Source organism: Mus pahari, chromosome 19, assembly GCF_900095145.1.
Source record: "Mus pahari chromosome 19, PAHARI_EIJ_v1.1, whole genome shotgun sequence".
NCBI classification, from domain to species: domain Eukaryota; kingdom Metazoa; phylum Chordata; class Mammalia; order Rodentia; family Muridae; genus Mus; species Mus pahari.
Window position 1 is genome coordinate 72902151 of NC_034608.1, and position 14347 is coordinate 72916497.

Consider the following 14347-nt stretch of genomic DNA (forward strand, 5'->3'; position numbering starts at 1 on the left):
GTTCGAGGCCAGCCTGGTCTACAAAGTGAGTTCCAGGACAGCCAGCGCTATACAGAGAAACCCTGTCTCGAAAAACCAAAAAAAAAAAAAAAATTTTTTTTTTTTTCTAAAAATAAACTTCCCAGATCCAAGGTCTAAGAGGTGACTCAGCCCTCTTGTAGAGGTCCTGGGTTCTATTCCCAGCTTCCACAGGGTGGCTCGCAACCATCTCTAGCTTAAGGTATCCAATTCTGGCCTCAGGCATTGCATACACGAGGTGCCCAGCTGTCTGTGCAATCAAAGCTCCCATACAAATAAAAATGAAGGAGGGGGGGGGGAATCTAAAGGATCCAAACTAAGAATTTTTGGAGTGTCCCCATGTATCAAGTGGTTTTCCTCACTGCTGTAACAACGCCTGACCAAAGCCACTGAAGAAAGATGTGGTGGTTTGAATGAAAATGGCCTCCCCAGGGGCGGCTATTTGCGGGCTTAGTCTGAAGATGATAAAACTCTTTGGAAAGGACCAGGAGGTGTGGCCTTGTTGGAGGAGGTGTGATACTAGGAGTAGGCTTTGAGGGTTCAAANGCCCAGGCCAGGCCCAGTATCTCCTCTCTCTGCCTGCTGCCTGCGGATCAGAATGTAATGGCTCGACGACTTCTCCAGCATCATGCCTGCCTGCCTGCCTGCCGTCACGCACCCCACCATGATAACGGACTAAGCCTCTGAAACTGAAGCCCCAGTTAAATGCTTGCTTTTATATGAGTCACCTCGATCACAGTCTCTTCCTAGCAGCGGAACAGTAAGGACGGCAGAAGCAAAGGTTTGTTTTGCCTTACTGAGAGGAAATGCACGAGGATGGGGAAGGCCTGGCAGCTCGATCCAGAGGATGCTCAGCGCATTGTATCTGCAGTCAGATAGAAGAGAACCATGAATACCTGTGTGCAGCTCAGTTTTTCCTTCTTATTCAGGACCCGAGAAGGTACCATTCACAGGTGGATCTCCCTATCTGAATTAACCTAACCTAGATAACACCTCACAGGCGCGACCTGAGCCTGCCCTCCTGAATCTGTCCCAGGTTTGTCCTCTAGGTAAGTCTGTATCCTATATCCTATCAATCTTTATCACCCCATCCTCTCACCCATAATTCATTTCGTTGAAATGGGGCTTTCTTAAAACATTTCTGCAGAGTCTTCCAGTAGCTTGGGTTCAGGAGAAACTTCTTGACAATGTTGAAGATCTCCAATTTAACTTTAAAACAAAACAAAACAAAACAAAAAAACCTCATGCCATGATGCTGCCAGCTCTCAAATATAATTAATTTACTTTTAGGTTTTCTGACATAGCTTTACAGTCACATCAGGTATAAACATATAATCGACTCTAATTAAGTCACTTGGAATTATAATGTTCATTTAGGAGTCGGGAATCAGGGCATTTCACAGAGGTTCTCCGTATCTTGAAAAACGTGGGCAGAGGGAGTTGAATTTAAATAGGTGCTCTGTTTCCCCAGGCGGTTTGTTTCTCGAGCTTCACATATTAGACGTTTGGCCTCCAGTGTGACAATGTTAGTCCCTGGTGACACCTTTAACATATGGTGACCAGTGAGAGGCTACCAGGACACTGCCCTGAGAAAGTTAGTTCTCTCATCAGTGATCTGTCAGAAAAAAGAACCCTGCTGGCCTGGCCTGTTCCCTTGACTCTCTGCTCCCTGTGTTGTTGCGGAGTGGCTCCTCCATTGTGATGTCATGGGGTCCTCACCAGGACAGAGTCAATGCTTGGTGGTACACTTTTGAGCCTTGTAAATATTGTTTCGTTAATAGAGTACTTAGCCTCCAGTATTGGGACGTGGGCTACTCCTCCAGAAAGGCAGGCCTGAGGAAGGAAGTTATTGCTATAACTATGCTTGAAAATATAGACACTATTTCAGAACTTAGAGTGTTAAAGAGGTTTCATGGGATGCTGGTGAGGCAAAAAGTCACCCCTTGGCCGGGCGTGGTGGCTCACGTCTTTAATCCCAGCACTCGGGAGGCAGAGACAGACGGATTTCTGAGTTCAAGGCCAGCCTGGTCTACAGAGTGAGTTCCAGGACAGCCAGGGCTACACAGAGAAACCCTGTCTCGAAAAACCAAAAAAAANAAACCCTGTCTCGAAAAACCAAAAAAAAAAAAAAAAAAAAAGAAGTCACCCCTTGTCACACACACTGCTGCTTTGTGTCCGCATCCTAAAGCTTTAAGGAAGGCCTAATATAAAAGCGATGGGTTGCTTTATTTGTAAAGTATCAAAGTGTTCATTATGGCTCTTGTTGCCGATTTGGGTGTTTACAGTAAGCCTTGGGAGGGAAAGGAAACAGTGCCAAGGTTTTGAACATATACCTTCTGACAGCTTTCAAATGTGTCCAGGAAGGAAGTGACACACATTTTATGACATCGCATCTGAGCTGCTCCTTGCGGAAGGTATTAGCAGGAATAGAAGGAAGGTGTCATGCATGAGCTCAGGGAGAGAGAGTAAGATGGAGCCAAGGAGAGCTGTGACCCTGCCTCCCCTGCCACAAACGCCGAGGCTTTTCTGGCCAGAATGTTCCAGAAATGCGACTAATGTCATCTTCTGTGCCCTCAAAGTCCAGGGCTCACTTGGGATTCTGGCTATATATATGGTGATATGTTCTGAAAGTACTGTTCTCCCTAGTGCTGGTTCTAGCCCCATGGCATATAAGTTATGGCCTCGTGGACACGATAATTTCAAAGGAGACCCTGTGAGGCTGCACTGAAGTTTGCCAAAGTTGCACCATGACCGTTAGCAAGCTGCAAATAGAGAGAAAGTGTGCTCAGTTCAGACAAAGGCAAACATGGAAGGATTAAAGTTACATTAGATCGGGCAGTAGTGATGCACGCCTTTAATCCCAGCACTTGGGAGGCAGAGGCAGGCAGATTTCTGAGTTCCAGGCTACCTTGGTCTACAGAGTGAGTTCCAGGACAGAGAAACCAAAATAAAAATAAAAAGTTACATCGGATCAACTACATCTGATTTCTGGTGAGTGATTGTCTTGAAATAATGTACTCCAGCAGTAAAATGACTTTTCTTAGGGTTGCTATGCTATGCAACAGAAGAAGAAAAAAAATGCTCTTTAAAAGGTTACAAGTCCGGGGCTGGAAGATAACTCTACAGTTAAGAGTACTTACTGTTCTTCCAGAGGACCTGAACTGTGTTCTCAGCACCCACAAGGTGGTTTGTGATAGTCTGTAACGTAAGTTCCAGGGGTCTGATGTTCTCATCTAGTCTCTGATGGCACCAGAAGCATACATGTAAGTAAATAACTCTTTTTTAAAAGCTATGACTCACTGGCTAAGTATAACAACACTTGTTTAACAGTATTGTTACACTTGTTTTTTGACAAAATAAGAAGAATAAAAGAGAGTACTTTTTTTTTTTTCTAGTTCCCCGGTTTGGACACAGGGCATCCCTTAAGCTAGGTAATCCTGCTGCCTCTGAGTTACATTCCTGAACTTTAAGAAGGTATCCTTATAGCCAGGCGTGGTGGCGCACGCCTTTAATCCCAGCACTCGGGAGGCAGAGGCAGGGGGGTTTCTGAGTTCAAGGCCAGCCAGGGCTATACAGAGAAACCCTGTCTCAACCTCCCCCCCCCCCAAAAAAGAAGGTATCCTTTTAGGTTCAGTAAGTTAATAACGCCAGGGTGAGATTTCTGACGTTGTTGCCCTTCTCCCATGATGCTGACAGTGGCTTTCTCATTAATGCTGAATTCCCTACCAACATTTTGTATAATCAGTGTATTTAAAAGTAGGAATAAAGGAGAGAATAGTTTAAATAGGTAACTAAGGATATTCTTCACAATGATCTAGATTTTTAAAAGAAAAAAATTTCAGAGCATTAATTTATTCTGTAAAATAGAGGAATATCCCATTGATTAAATATTTCTGTTTTTCTTACTCACTTCATATTCTGCTCACTGCCCCCCTCCCAGTCACCCCCTCCCGCAGTCCTTCCCCCCTATCCCCGTTCCCATGATCTAGATTTTTAAGAAGACTGATAAAGGACTATAACAAGACATGCTACTTTAAATCTTTTAAAGAGGTGAAAATTTTTAGTTTAGGAGAAATGATTCACTGTCCTTCCTTAGCTTTAAAAAACCACCAACAGTGCTCGCTTCGGCAGCACATAGACTAAAATTGGAACGATACAGAGAAGATTATCATGGCCCCTGCGCAAGGATGACTCGCAAATTTGTGAAGCATTCCATATTTTTGAGACAAAGTTTAGAGCTGAGTCCAAAGGATGGACCATCCAAAAACTGCCCCACCCAGGGATCCATCCCATCATCAGCCACCAAACGCAGACATTATTGCATACACCAGCAAGATTTTGCTGAAAGGACCCTGATAGAGCGGCCTCTTGTGAGGCTATGCCAGTGCCTGGCAAACACAGAAGTGGATGCTCACAGCCAGCTATTGGATGGAACACAGGGCCCCCAACGGAGGAGCTAGAGAAAGTACCTAAGGAGCTGAAGGGGNCTGCAACCCTATAGGTGGAACAACAATATGAACTAACCAGTACCCCCTGAGCTCGTGTCTCTAGCTGCAAATGTAGCAGAAGATGGCCTAGTCAGCCATCATTGCGAAGAGAGGCCCCTTGGTCTTTCAGACTTTATATGTCCCAGCACAAGGGAAGGCCTGGGCCAAGTAGTGGGAGTGGGTGGGTAGGGGAGGGGGGGGGAGGGTATAGGGGACTTTGGGGATAGCATTTAAAATGTAAATGAAGTAAATACCTAANAAAAATTNAAAAAAAAAAAAAAACAGCACCAACTGGTTAACCTCAAAAATAATGTGTCCTGGTGTTACATTGAAAATTTAACTCAATAGTTTAGTCACTGACATATGTGTGTCACTGTTCTGAGACCTACAGAGACTATATAAAACAACAGATTCCCAATCTTTAGGAAGCTTTTAAACAAGGATTCTTTTGTATCACACATTCTCCTTCATAAATCCTGTCATAGGTTTTAATTCTTTTGAATTTTATAAGCTTTCTTAGGCAGAGGAAATCTTGACCTGCTAAAGAAATTGAAGATGGTGGAACCTGCTGCTCCTTAGCCATACCTGTCTGGGTTATTCTACTTCAGGGTTCTTTTCTGTCCCTGAGGGTAAGTGAAAGAAGCAATGTCTAAGAATTAAGTCCCTCCCACGCTGGCAACCTTCGTCCAGTAAAAGCTTTGTTATACAGATAATCCATCTTCTTGGCTCCGAGGGGGATAACTTTGAGGCTCCTATTTGAGGCCGGTTCCTAGCATTTTCCCATGAGATTATGTTCAAGCCTTTAAGGGTGGTAGCCGGCTTGCTGGCGCACCCCTTATAGACTGCCTTCCCTGGTTTGTCTTACTTCCCCGCCTTCCACCGGTATTTCCTGAATCTCTTAGATATACTATCTGCACTAAAAAAAATCCCTGTCTCGGGGCATTTCCACTAGGTTATTCACCCAATACCTGCCCCTTAGCTGTTTTAGTGCGTGGGCGCATGATTCAAGTACAGCCAGCTGGACTCCTTCCCAGGGACTTTTGCCAATCTGGAAGAGGGAGCTTTGGACTCTCTTGTTCTGTTCTGTCTTTTGGTTTTGTCTCTCGGCTCCATTCTTCTTAGATCCAATGGATCACTGTCAGGCACGAAGGAGAAACTTAAACGTTTGTAGAATATTTAATGAAAGAAATTCTTGAAATTCCTTTGCTGCCAACGGGCACAGGTCACCAGCCAAAGACTGTCAAGATTATGCAACACTGTTGTTTGAGCATGCCACGGCGTTGCAGCATGTAACCGTAGTTGCAAACAGGGGAGTCCGGTTGCTTGAGATTTAAGTTCTGCCACTTGCCAGTTTGTGTTGGCTGCTGTTTATCAGTTCCATTCCAGTCCTGTACTCCGTATACCTTGGACTACCAGTGGCCCAGACTCACTTCTCAGTTGATTTCCAGGTCACTTCAGTTGATAGGAGAATAAAACGCAAAAGGAGAACAGATCTTCTTCTGGCTCCAGCTACCAGAGACAGTCCCGTGGCACAATCATGTTCCGCTAACCTCAGAAGCTCCCGATCTGCGGGGTTTGGGTACCAGTCTTTCATTTAGCTTTTCTTAGTGCTAGAAGAGCAGCTACTGTCTCTCAACATTAATATCAAATCTGAGCATCCGTAATTAAATGTTACCTCTGGATAACAATAGCTTCTGCCCCCTTTGCCTTTGACAGTTCCAGTTCGTTTATCATGGTTCCACCAATAAACCAGGTCGTTGTGTTCTCTGAAACACTTCAAGTGACTTTTGTTTTCATAGGTGAAGCCAGGCTAATGCCGTGGTCTCTGGCAAGTTCTTTGCTCTCCACCTCAGTTGATCTCTAGAGACCAGAGATATTAGCAGTCCGCTTAGCTATCTCATAGGTGTTTTTAATGAGGGCTGAGTAAATACTCTGAGGGCTTAAAACAGTACAAAGTGAACACTGTCCTTTGAAACAGTGAAATGAATGAATGATAGTATGTGTCGTTCTGTTATTAAATGTACATAGTGCTGCTGGCCCATTTATAAACTCCGGTGTACCCCTCATACAAGTATCACTGTGTGCAGTTTGCCCTCAACTGTCTTGTCCCAACTGCTCACCATCATCATTTGTATGCATCTTAGGCCTCGCTTAGGTCCGAGTGTAATGTGTCCAATGTCTTCTTACACAGTTTAGACATAAGATGGGCATGTTAGAGGTCTGTAAGCTCAAGGGGTTGGTGATATTCTGTGTCTGTGGTGGTCATCAGGTAGCACAGGAGGCAGACATGGCAGTAAAAGGTAGTTTTATTTTTCTTTTATTAGAGATACATTTTTTTCCTCACATAACATATCCTAACTACAGTTTCCCCGCCATCTATTCCTCCCAGTTCTTCTCCTATCCTCTCCCGTCTGGCTCCACCTCATTTCTGTCTCTCAGAAAACAGCAGGCGGGCTGGTGAGAGGGCTCAGCGGGTAAGAGCACCCGACTGCTCTTCCGAAGGTCCTGAGTTCGAATCCCAGCAACCACATGGTGGCTTACAACCATCCGCAATGAGATTTGACTCCCTCTTCTGGAGTGTCTGAAGACAGCTACAGTGTGCTTACATATAAGAAATAAATAAAATAAATCTTAAAAAAAAAAAAAACAGCAGGCTTCTAAAGGGACATCAATAAAACAGAATAGAACGAAGCCAGCAATAGACTTGGACAAAACAAACACAAACAGGAGGAAAAGAGCCACAGGTATCAGAGACCCACTCACCGCACTCAGGAATCCCATAGAGCCCTAAACTGGAAGCCGTGATGTATAAGGAGAGGACCTGGTGCAGACCCGCGCAGTCTCTGTGAATTCATATGAGCTTTATTTGTGTAGATTTAGAGGATCTTGATTTCTTGGTTACTCATCCCCTCTGGCTCTTAAATTCTCTCTGCCTCCCTTTTTGGGGGTTCCCTGAGCCCTGGGGGGTGGGGGTGGGGTTGATGGAGATATCCCATTTAGGGTTGAATGTTCCAAGGTTTCTAACTCTCAGCACATCGTCTGGCTGTGGGTTTCTGTGTTTGTCCCCATTAGCTATGGAGGTAGCTCCTCTGATGACAGCTGAGCAAGGCGCTAATCTGAGAGAAGAACACAGAGACTGTCATTAGGACTCACTTTATCTGATTCCTGCTCTTTTTCTTTTTTTTTTTTTTTTTAGAACACTTGTATTTGGTTTTGTGCCAGGTCCCTGGTTATCTAGTCTCGGGTTCTTGGTGGAATATTGTAGGCTATTGGTGGAACTGGCCTTAGGGAAAGATCAAATATTGGTTGGTGTAACGCCTATTCCTGGTTGTCAGCATGACTGTATCTGGAACAAACTACAGTCCAGAAATGGAGGGCTCACCTGTGATCCAGATCTTGAGGCTGGACGACACACGTTGGATTTTGGCATGGAGATCTTGAGGCACAGTGGCCATGAAAAACTTAGGCCCAGGCAAGGTAGTACATGCCTTTAATCCCAGGAGACTGAAACACAGAGATCTCTGAGTTCAAGGTCAGTCTGGGACAAAGCAAGATCCAGATCCCAGTGTGGTGGTGCACACCTTTTATCTGGGCCACACCTGCTGGAGACCTACACAAGGACATTGGAAGAAGGAAGATTCGATCTTGTTAGTCTGCTTGCATTTATTTGCCAGCACATCTGTTAAGATTCTACTTGCTGGTGGCTGGAGAGACGGCTCAGCCGTTAAGAGCACTGACTGCTCTTCCAGAAGTCCTGAGTTCAATTCCCAGCAACCATATGGTGGCTCACAACCATCTGTAGTAGAATCTGATGCCCTCTTCTGGTGTGTCTGAAAACAACTATAGTGTACTCATATAAATATAATAAATAAATATTAAAAAAATATTCTATTAGCCTTGTGGGACTTAGGAATTTCATTTTGATCATCTTCAGATGTATATATATTTTAGAAGCTTCTGTTTGTAGTAGGTTTAAATACTACCCCTCAAATGTCTCAGCCTGTGTTACATCTCCTCCCCCTCCCTACCTAATCCTCCCGTTCCAGCCCCATCTACCCATAACTACCTATTCCTTTTTCTTTCCTAATGAGATCTATCTGTTCCTTTAAACCCCCCTGCCCACTCTATAATGTAACTCAAACTCAGAAATCCGCCTGCCTCTGCCTCCCAAGTGCTGGGATTAAAGGCATGCACCTCCACGCCCAGCTTTTTTTTTTTTTTTTTTAAAGATTTATTTATTATTATATGTAAGTACACTGTAGCTGTCTTTATACACACGAGAAGAGGGCATCAGATCTCATTACACATGGATGTGAACCACCATGTGGTTGCTGGGATTTAAACTCAGGATCTTTGGAAGAGCAATCAGTGCTCTTAACCCTTGAGCCATCTCTCCAGCCCAGGTATATCTGAATCGTGAGTAGATCAATTCCCATCTTCCCATGGAACCTCTACACCGATTTCCACAGTGGTTGCACAAGCTTGTTAAGTACTCTCACCAGCAATACTCCACATCCTTATCAGCATGAGCTGTCATTTGTTTTACCAGCCTTAGCCATTTTGACAGATGTAAGATGGAGTCTCAAAGTAGTTTTGAATCACATTTCCTTGATGGCTCAGGATGTTGAATATTTCTTTAAAGTATTTCCCAGCTATCTGAGTTCCCTCTTTTGAGAACTGTCAGTTTATACCTCTACTTCACGTTTTAATCAGATTGTTTCATTAAATCTTTTTTATTGGTAATTTTATTTATTTACATTTCAAATATTGTCCCCTGGGGCTGGTGAGATGGCTCAGCGGGTAAGAGCACCCGACTGCTTTTCTGAAGGTCCTGAGTTCAAATCCCAGCAACCACATGGTGGCTCACAACCATCCGTAACAAGATCTGACGCCCCCTTCTGGAGTGTCTGAAGACAGCTACAGTGTACTTACATATAATAAATAAATAAATAAACCTTTAAAAAAACAAAAAACAAATATTGTCCCCCTTCCCAGTTTCTACTCCACAACCCCTCCCCCCCCCACTTTTATGAGGGTGTTCTCCCACCTACCCACCCATTCCTGTCTCACCACCCTGGCCTTCCCCTACACTGGGACATTGGGCCTTCATGGGACCAAAGGTCTCTCCTACCATTGATGCCAGATAAGGCCATCTGCTACATATGCAACTGGAGCCATGTGTCGTTCCATGTGTTCTGTTTGGTTGGTAGTTTAGTCCCTGGGACCTCTGGAGGGTCTGATTGGTTGGCTCAGCAGTTAAGAGCACTGACTGCTCTTCCAGAAGTCCTGATTCCATTCTCAGAAACCACAGGGTGGCTCGCAACCATCTGTAATGGGATCCAGTGCCCTCTTCCGGTGTGTCTGAAGACAGCTACAAGTGTACTTATTAAATCTTATTAATCTAAATTTAATTAAATCTAAATATTAAATCTATTTTTGAGTCCTTTAAATATTTAGGATATTAGTCATCTTTTACCACTCAGAAGGCTGATGTTTTGTTCAAATGACAGTGTCTTTGCTAAGCAGAAGGTTTTCAGTTCGTTTGGGTCCTATTTATCAATTGTTGGACCTTTGCTAACAGTGTTCTGTTACGGACTTTCTTTTATTGTCCAATCTACTTGGTATTCTATATACTTGTACTTTGATAGGCATCTTATTTTTTAGGTTAGGAAATTTTTTTTCTTGTATGATTTTCCTGAAAGTATTTTCTGTGCCCTTGACCTGGGTTTCTTTTCCTTCCTTTATTTCTGTTATTCTTGAATTTGGTCTTCTCATAGTATCCCATATTTCCTGGATTTTTTTGCCAGGATACATACATACGGGTCTGTGTTCTGCCCTCTGCTGGGCTGTGGGAGTACTGCAGGGAAGACAAAGCACAAAGCGCGTGCTAGATTGAGTTTACCTTATGTTGGGTGCTGGGCTTTAGGGAAGTGTGAAGACACTGCTCAGGGGGTGGAAAATACAGCCTAGGATGTGGGAGGCTGAAGCTGGGGTTCCTTGACTCCCTGGAATCCAGTCACCACTGGAAAACCTCACAGAACGAAGTGTTGGGGGTCCACGAGTCCAAGACGAGGCCGGGACCAGGGGCTCCCAAACTCCTGGACATGCAGGTGCTCCTAGGTCACATGGAGTTGGGGGGCCCATGGACTGAGGACAGTGTCGAACCCAGGGCCAGGAAATGGGAACTTCGACTTGGTTCATCTGCCAAAGTCCTTAGCTTAGGGGTGATTTTCTGGGTGCACAGAGAGGCCTTCTACGAGAGACTTAGACAGTGCTGCTCAGTAGTTAAAGGCCTTCTCCATGCTCCCCATGACTGTTCTTGACAAAAGAGACAGTACTTGGTTCCAAACTGCTTGATTGCTCATTGTGGAAACTGGGTGCATGCCACCTTCTCAGGGTGGACCAGAGATTAAATACCTTTTGCAGGAAAGAATGTCTGGGAAGGAAAGCTTATTGGATGAACCCCCAGGCTCTCTAAATACCTCATTACTATAGAGAACTCTGTTCTGGGCTACATGATTGACAGTAGGGAGTGTAGTCATGTGTTCTGGGCCAGGAATCTTGTAGGGAGCACTGAGATGCCTACCTACCATCTCAGGTGGGTACCTGGGTGCTGGGGTCTCATGCATGCGCACGTGCATGCACATGTGTGTGGGCACATGCGTGTGCCCACACACATACACAAACACACACACACACATTTAACATTTTCTTTGACTGATGTATGCATGCAAACATAGTGTCTTCAATGTTTGAGATTCTCTCTCCCATCTCTTATATTCTTTTGGTGAGGATTGCCTCTCAATTTCCTGTTCAAGTTCCTACATTTTTCATTTTCAGATTTCCAACAGTTTGGATTTTCTTTACTTATTCTATTTCTATTTATTTGCTTATTATATGTAAGTCCACTGTAGCTGTCTTTTGACACACCACAAGAGGGCATCAGATCTCATTATGGATGGTTGTGAGCCACCATGTGGTTGCTGGGATTTGATCTCATGACCTTCAGAAGAGCAGTCAGCGCTCTTCACCACTGAGCCATCTCTCCGCTACTTATTCTATTTCTACTTTTGGGTCTTGAACTGTTTTACTCACTTCCTTCCACTGTTTGTGTTTTCATAGATTTCTTTAAGGGATTCATTCGTTTCCTCTTTGCAGACCGTTATCATTATCCATAAAGGCTATTTTAGGGTCTTTGTTTTGGGCTTTGGCTGTTTTACAATACTCAGGGCCTGAGGAAGTGGTACAGTTAGTCGCTGGGCTCTGGTGGAGACAGACTGCCCTGTTAATCATTGTGTTTCTATACTGGTGGGTTTGGGAAATTCCATACTGGTTTGGGAAGACTGCAATTCTAGGTGCTGCTATCTGGTGGTCTTTACTGGGTCGGCATTTTGTTCCTTGGTTTCTGTTGCCCTCTCTGGTTCTTTAGGAGAGAGAGGTGGCTATGTGTGGTTTACCTGGCACGAAATTCTTCTTGGATCCTGGTAAGTGTGGCCACCGGGGGTTCCAGGTAACATGTATTTCTATGTCATGGGAGATGCCACTTAGGAATGAGGATGGGCTAGGTGGGGTGGGGAATGACATGGTCCACAGGAGAGAGGAAAGCAGGGTGTTCTATCAGGATCTGCTTAGTCCCCTGGAATGGGGACAGAGTGTGAGGAGAGGTCATAGCAGGAAGTCTGCTACAAAGCTGGGGGTGATAATGGGCGACTGGATTTGGAAGATTGGAAAGGTAAAGATCTGCTGTGGACCTGCCTGCTTTCCTGGCTGAAGAGCCCTGGGGGTTCCCAGGGAGTACCTGCAGAAGTTTCAGGCTCAGACAGATGCAGCATTCGGTCTGTTGCTCAGTGTGGGGTGAGACAAGGGCATTGGATTTGGAGGAGCTGTGTGAGTAAGAGGAGAGGTTTAGCTCTGCAGTTCACCCACCTGCTTCCCTGGCTTGGAGTGTGTGATGGTTTGTATATTCTTGGACCAGGGAGTAGTACCAATTGGAGGTGTGGCCTTGTTGGAATAGGTCTGACCTGGTTAGAGTAGGTGTGTCATTGTGGGTGTGGGTGTAAGATCCTCATCCTAGTTGCCTGGAAGTCAGTCTTCCACTAGCTGCTTTTGGATGAAGATGTAGAACTCTTGAGCTCCTCTTGCACCATGCCTGCATGGATGTTGCCATGCTCCCACCTTGATGGTAATGGACTGAACCTCTGAATCTGTAAGCCAGCCCCAATTAAATGTTGTCCTTTATAAGACTTGCCTTGGTCATGGTGTCTCTTCACAGCAATGGAAACCCTAACTAAGACAGAGTGGCCTGTGGGTTCCCAGGGATTGCCTGCCAGAGTTGGGGGTTGGGATAAAGCAAGGTGTGAAGGGGAGTTAAGGGGACGATCTGTGTGATAATTAGAGTTCATTAGACTCTGAAACTGAATCCAAAATCTTCGGTGTAGTACTGTAGCATGTCAGGGGCTCTGATGAAAGAAGAGCTTGATAAAGATTCTTTTTTTTTTTAAATGCCATTTTAACCCCTCCCCCTTTTTTAAAGATTTATTTATTTATTATATGTAAGTATACTGTAGCTGTCTTCAGACACTCCGGAAGAGGGCATCAGATCTTGTTACGGATGAAGAGGGCATCGGATCTTGTTATGGATGGTTATGAGCCACCATGTGGTTGCTGGGATTTGAACTCCAGACCTTCGGAAGAGCAGTTGGGTGCTCTTACCTACTGAGCCATCTCACCAGCCCCGATAAAGATTCTTTTGGTTAAATATTGTGCATGTCACTTAAAGCTTGTATGGAATGCTACTACTAGCATTTATTCTTAGATTTTGAGAATAGGCTTTTTTTCTATTTTTAATTGAATCTAGGGTAGTGGTTCTCAACCTTCCCAACGCAGCAACCCTTTAACACAGTTCCTCACGGTGTGGCAACCCCCCAACCATAAAATTATTTCGTTGCATCTTCATAACTGTAATTTTGCTACTGTTATGAATTGCAATGTAAATATCTAATATACAGGATATTTGCTATGCTACCTCTGTGGGGGGTCATGACCCACAGGTTGAGGACCATGGATCTAGAGCCTTCTGTATACAAAGCAAGCATGGTACTACTGAGCTGAATCCTCAGCCCTAGTCTTGGTTTGGGCTTGAACATAGTTATCATTTGTTTGTTTGTTTGTTTGTTTACTCACTCTAGGGTTGATTGTTCTATTTCTGAGATCTCTGAGACCCAGCCCTCCAGGAACAAACAAATGTGGAAATGAGACAGGCTGAGGGCTTACTAAACAGAACTCTGCAGTTCCTGCCCCAGGGTTGGACCAGTGTGTAGAAAATTGCTTATGGGATTCTTTGAATGACTTTTTCGTTGCGGGAAATATTAAAAATGAACCCGCCAACTCTCCACACTCCTGCTTCTCTCAAGCCACCAACTCAAGAGCTCTGTCTCTGCCTCCTAAGTGCTGGAATTAAAGGTATGTGCCACCATGCCTTGCTTGTCCTTTTATGGACACTGATTTTTATCTACTTTTGATAGCTGCTGAGGTATGTTTAAAATCTGAGAATCTCTCTAGCTTTTTCATGGTGACTATCCATTTTAAATTCTCACAAATAACAACAGAGCTTTACTTTCTCTGTGTGTTTTCCAACATTCCTATTACCTACTTTTAAAAAATTATAGTCATCTTAGGAGAAGGGTTATTTAGTAGGTTTTTAAATTTTTCTCTTGGGGACCTAAGATAATTTTTTCTTAAGCAGGGTGTTGCAGACTTCTGCAGCTTCTGTTTATCAACACATCCTTTTCTTTTCTTTTCTTTTCTTTTCTTTTCTTTTCTTTTCTTTTCTTTTCTTTTCT

At 44.2% G+C, this 14347-nt stretch overlaps 1 long non-coding RNA gene and 1 other non-coding gene across 2 annotated transcripts in view; both read left to right on the forward strand.

Annotated features, from left to right (window-relative positions):
• The window catches only part of LOC110336183, a 22703-nt gene extending 8717 nt beyond the window's left edge, over positions 1-13986 (forward strand). Inside the window, exon 3 of the long non-coding RNA XR_002381199.1 lies at positions 13694-13986. This is a non-coding gene — a long non-coding RNA (uncharacterized LOC110336183). The remainder of the gene's footprint in view (positions 1-13693) is intronic.
• Positions 4134-4240, forward strand: LOC115062655. Its single transcript, XR_003842590.1, has one exon. It is a non-coding gene; the product is annotated as a U6 spliceosomal RNA (small nuclear RNA).
• Positions 13987-14347: the final 361 nt, after the last annotated feature.